Source organism: Pinus tabuliformis, chromosome 8 (assembly GCF_031772625.1).
Source record: "Pinus tabuliformis cultivar Carrire ecotype Pingquan chromosome 8, CPIR1, whole genome shotgun sequence".
Taxonomy (NCBI): Eukaryota; Viridiplantae; Streptophyta; class Pinopsida; order Pinales; family Pinaceae; genus Pinus; species Pinus tabuliformis.
In genome coordinates this window covers 744,403,861-744,409,754 of record NC_142294.1, presented here as the reverse complement: position 1 = coordinate 744,409,754, position 5,894 = coordinate 744,403,861, and the positions used below count along the sequence as shown (strand labels likewise).

The following is a 5,894-nucleotide window of genomic DNA, read 5'->3' as shown; positions in this document are numbered from 1 at the left end:
GAAATCAACTCCCCCAATTGTCACTGTGTACTTTTTTGAACTATTCGATTAGATGTTAGATGATTGAAAAGTTCCCAACTATTGGATGAATAGTTAAGATAAGAAAAAACCTAATAGTTAGTTTAGGTTAATAGTTAGTTAGTTTAGGTTAGTTTTTTATGTTCTTTTCCGCACAGTTTTTTTCCTGCTGCACAGAATTGCCTCATATGTTTTTCCTGCTGCACAGAATTGCAGCAAATGTTGCTGAGCAGGCCGCGTCTTTGAGCATCCCACTCTAGGAGCTTGATGATAACCCCAACATTGATCTCACCATCGATGGAGGCACTGATGGCGACGCTGACGAAGTCATCCCGGAGCTCAATCTCACCCAGGGCCGCAGTGGCGACCTATCTTTCTTCTGGTTTGACAGAGACCTCTACAAATAAGTATAATATTTACTTAATTAATTAGTTGATAAACAGTAGTGTTGAACAATTTATGTAGAACTTAATTTAATAGAAGTTTTGTTTATGCAAAATATAACGAGAAGTCTGTTCATTCTAAAGGAATGTGTTAAACCCTCTTATATTGGTATAACAAAATTCTGCAGATAAGTATGGATATATATTACTGGATTAAATTGCTTAGCAGATAGTTGTTACCTTTGGGTAATTACGGCGCATGTAAATAATTCTATTTATGAAAAGTAATGTGTAATTCCTTGATGAATATTGCTTACACAATTATAATATTGTACAAATGTGTCTTAATTGTCAACTGAAATGGAAAACATAGAGGGAATTTACATTAAACCTCTTGTAGTTGCAATGCAACTGGAAGGCAGTTCTAGACCGTTCCGGGCCTGTCTAAATAGTTGTTTAAGAACCCATCTAACAAGCCATTGTAAAAAAAATTGCTACCCTTATCAAGGGTAAGGGTCCATGGCAATCCACAGGTTGTTCAATTAATTGTTCATTTTGGAAACTTTAAACCTATAAGAGGGTACTATTAACAGGTAGCGTAAGACTTACAAACCCTGGGAAATCTACATACCAAAGAGCCAAGGTCTATTATTGGGTTGGAGACTAAGGTACAATCGGAGTGAAGGAAAACGTTTTTAGAGACAGTCCAGTTAAAAACTTAAATTGTTCTGGACTTTACTGGACATAATTCCTTTAACATAAGGGATTAAAATTTCAAAAAAAAAATTAGAGAAGAATGAGGATTGAAACCTCTATTACCTAGCCACCGATTTGAAAATGAAAATATTATGCAGTGAAACAACTAATCATATAGGCTGACTTCAGGCTGAAGTATGTATTGCGAATACACTATAGAAATGAAAACATAGATAATATGATGAAAACGAGTTAATTAACGTGCTGGTAAAGAGGGGTGAAATCTGCCTTTTCAATGGAGATTAATTGAGATTTAAATGTTCAAAACAGAAAAATACATTCATGCACAGTTCATAATTAAATTACACTAGATTCAGATTAAAATTTAGAAATGCAATTAAATGGAAACTCCAAGAAGTTGTGGCATCGACGGCTAAATCACAATAAGTAGTCTATTACATATTCTGTTGTAAAAACCAAACTCAAACAGAACCCCTGCAAGGGTTTCAAAATAATACCCAGAACTGTAAGTTTTTCCTAACCAACATATAGAGGTTATATCTAGCCTCAGAATGCTAACCTGTGGTTGAAGATGGCAGAGGCACTATGTCCCTTTTGAACCACCCATTTGGAGAGTGAGTTGCGGAAGTATTGCAGGAAAGAGAAAATTGAATTAGGGTTTCCAAACTCTTTAAGAGGAAAAGCTAAACCTGGGTACATACCTCTGTCTACAAAGGAATGTAGAGTATCCCTCATGAATCTGAACCCTCATGACAGAGGTCTCAACCCAGTCGACCGAGGTGGCGGAACTTGTCACCTCCAGATGGCGAACACCGTGTGTCATGGATAGACTCGCATTTCTGATGGATACATGGATCTCCTCGAGTTTCATTTCAGGAGTTTCCAGTTCATGTAGTTTCGAACTCATGACGTTCTATGCAAGTAACTATGAGTATTTCCAAATGAAAGCACAGGGCCATCACAAATTCATCCTAAATCCCTCAAAATTCAAATGGGTCTCAAGAAATAAAAGCACTTATCTTCAAAACGTGGCTACCCAAATCATGCAATATATCAAACAATGGTCGTCCGATCGAAAATAGTCACGGACCCAATTGTATATAACAGAGCCCTTACAAATCTGAAGAATCTCCGCTGCTGCAATAGAAAAAGCAAACCTCCTCGCTGCTGCAATAGAAAAACTATGACATGGTTACTACTTGAAAGACGGAGGAAAGAAAAAATGTTAAGACTCAGAATCATGAGCAGAGGTATTACCGTGCCTGGCGACAGTAGAAGACTACCTCGGAACCTGCCTCTATAACCCCAATGGTGAATTGGTTGCAGAGCTATTCTCTTAGTCGAATCACGAAGCAAATGGCGATGTTTTCCTTGCTTCCCCTGTGATCATTACCCTTACCATGCCTCAACAATCCTGAGTCATCAGATAAGCTTGGCGTAGATCAAGCGCGGAGGTAAACCCATGTGGCAAGCTACTCGCAGGTACATCTGGAGGGTGGGGCAAGAAGGTTCGAGAACAAACCCTCGCTCTGGACTGTGTTAATTATGTTTAGTTTTATGGCTTGTGCTTTTCTTCATTTAAAGGCTTTAAATATATAAATACAAACTAAAATAGTGGCCTAAAAAGTTAATGGATGCTTTTTAAATTCCCTTATTTATTTTGTGTTATATTAAACTAATGCCATGAACAGTTAAAGGACGCTTTCCACATTCCCTTATCATGAAAGGTTGATTAAAAAATAAATTCATGTTTACGAATTAATAATATATATATATATATATATATATATATAATAACAATAATAATAATAGCCTTAAAAAAATTTAAAATATTCATTTCTGAATTGAAAAAAAAAAACTAAATTAAAAAAATAAAAATAAAATAAATTTAAAATATTCATTTCTGAATTGAAAAGAAAAACTAAATTAAAAAAAAAAATAAAAATATTCATTCTCTTTTTATACATTATTTTTTAAATTTTATGAAATATTCATTTCTGTAATAATAATAATAATAAATTTAAAAAAATAAAAATAAAATAAAATAAAAATTGCATATCATTATTCACTCGATGTAGACATTGCAAAGATAAATGTTCGTTTTATCTATTACTACTAGGATTGCAATTTGCAAAGAACCCTTTCTTTGGTTTTTCGATTTTTGCTGTTAGTGGGTATAAAAAGAGACGGACCTGGTTTTCAATTAAAATATTCCTAACATAAATTCGTTATAATGAATTTATTAATTACCTACCAAATTGGAAGGTTAGAGGGTCCTTTCATATTAGCTTACATTTGTTCTTTCCATCCATAATGCAATCATATTGCAAACTTGTTATTAAAATACAAGGCGTAAAAGCACATCATATTTATATGACTGCAATTTTATATAAAATATTGGTGAATATTGAAGATAAAAAGGGAGAGTTTTGAGATTGTGTTATATAAATCTGAAACTTTAAATTATCATTTCAAATCTGTTTGAAAGTTTCCAAGCATATATTTCTTTTATTTTAAATAATTTATTTTCATTTTTTTTAATAATATAAACTAAAAATAATTAAATTTAATAATTTTTACAAAATCATTTAATAATATAAAAGTCTTTGCATTATGGTTTAAGGAATTTATTTGTGTTTGTGTAAAAAGAGAAATTACATTGTAGTTTTAAGTATTGAGGGTTATGGATTTGTAGTATGCTCTAAAACTAATTTTGTTTCACTAAAAGTTTATTTTCCTTGGACTTAAGGAAACATGTTAATGGCTCATGACCCAAAGGAGTAATTCCAAGTAGCATGGTTCTTCTTAAATAAAAATGATGAGACACCCTGCATTAGTTAACAGTAGCCAATAATAACTATCCACACTACTAATTTGACAACTAAATTATAATGAGTTTCATGAAATTTAAGAAACATATAAATACATGTTAAATGAGATCATGTTTCGTGGTATAAAATGTTATCTAGTATTATGCTATGTTATTCCTCGCTACAATAATTAAATAAAGAAAAAGTAATAACAATTTTAAAGTAAATTGGACATGATATGATAGCTACTAAATTTCAGTCCTCATTGATCTGCTCAAGCTCCACTCATCAAATTTTCTCATGTGATGGTATATTCTTTGTTTCAATGATACAGGATGACCTCGTGAATAAATTTGTGGATAAACCTGTACATGTAGTGCTTAAATACTATAATTGGATCTGAAAACCTAGATAGGGATCTAGATAACATAAGATAAGATAAGATAATTATATTTATGTCCAACTAATGACCACAAAGTATGTCAAAGGCACTGTTGAGTACATTGATGTATATACAAAGCGGGAGAACCAAATGGCCTACAATCAAATATATAATGCATGAAGTAAATCAAAGATACAATGCATGGAGTAAATCAAAATCTCGCCCTAGCAGAGAAGATCTGGGAGCTAATACGTCTGAGGATCAAACCCATCTCTACTAACATCTAAGGCTGCATGAATAATACTGAAGAAACTCAATAAAGTCTGTTGACTTGATGAAGAGCTAATGGCAAGTGCAGATTGTCCACTAAATCGTATCATGGGGGGGTTCACACGCTGCTGAATGTTGGAGGACCTAGTCTGTCTCCCAGGAACGGATCTAAGATAGAACTTCTGCTGAGATATTGTGTGGTAGGGTGAGGTCCCACAGATCCTCATTGATCTGCAGTCTGGATACGTACTTGTATCAATTGATCTCTTGGTGCCCCTGTCTGAAGGTAGTACCCTAAAAAATGTCGGATCCTCTGTGTGGGGTCTGGTCTAATGGGAGGCTGAAGAATATGCACTCAGAACCTAAGAGCCTTCTGCATATATAGGGCCAAAAATCTCTGATCGGGGTACTTGAAAAGGTCGGTGAGGGTCCGAGAATCTCTGAACAAGCAATGAAACCTTCCTCTGATCTCATAGTAGACAGGGCATCCAAGGATGAAGTGCACCTCGATCTCCACTTCTTGTAAATGACATACCTGGCAGAGTCTGTCTAGTCTATCCACCTGGTGGTCTATCTCTACCCGAAGTCTATGAGAACCTACTCTGAACTAGCCTAGAGGAATTCGAAGAGCATGCATCCAGTGGTGAAACGTATACTGGGGTCGAACAATGAGCCCGTCTCTCAACTCTAAGAAGTGCTCAGTGTAGAAGGCCATCTTTGGGCACAACCCTCCTAGAGGATTGACCCAGGTGACTTGGACGAACTTCTTGTAGATGTCCTCCCTGATGATCTTGTTTAGCTCTTGTCTAGTAGGTAAAAGGTGACCAGGAGCAATTAAGGAATATTAGAAAGGAGGGAGACGATCCAACTGAATTCCCACTGACTCTAAGAGGTTTCAAACTCCTATAAACCAACATTTTCTTCCTAGAACAAGAAGGTATGTCACTAGCACCAAGTTGTCAGAAAATTGGTTCTTTTGAGTGGCCAACCGCTACAAATTCTTTTTCTGATCTCAATGATGATTGCACCCACAAAAATGTTGAAGCTTAGATCAACAACATTGACATTAGGTAGACCCCAGATACCTTGACCTTTCACCTCTGAGAATGTTGCTATCGACTCTGTTTAGATTATACATATGAGGGGCATTTTTGCATCATTATTTTTGGTTATTAATAAGATTTCCAATGATTTTATATTGGATTTTTAATTTATAAGTGAAAATGTATTGTATAATTAAAGACAAGTTAACATAATTTACAGAATTTAAGCACTTTTGATCAAATCAATGGTAATATGATTGGTGTCCCTTAT

At 34.7% G+C, this 5,894-nt stretch overlaps 1 long non-coding RNA gene across 1 annotated transcript; it reads right to left on the bottom strand.

Annotated features, from left to right (window-relative positions):
• Positions 1–2,046: 2,046 nt before the first annotated feature.
• Positions 2,047–2,634, bottom strand: LOC149237732 (uncharacterized). Its single transcript, XR_016245305.1, has 2 exons — positions 2,376–2,634; positions 2,047–2,285 (listed from the first exon to the last, which is right to left on the bottom strand). It is a non-coding gene; the product is annotated as an uncharacterized LOC149237732 (long non-coding RNA).
• Between the last annotated feature and the right edge of the window lie 3,260 nt (positions 2,635–5,894).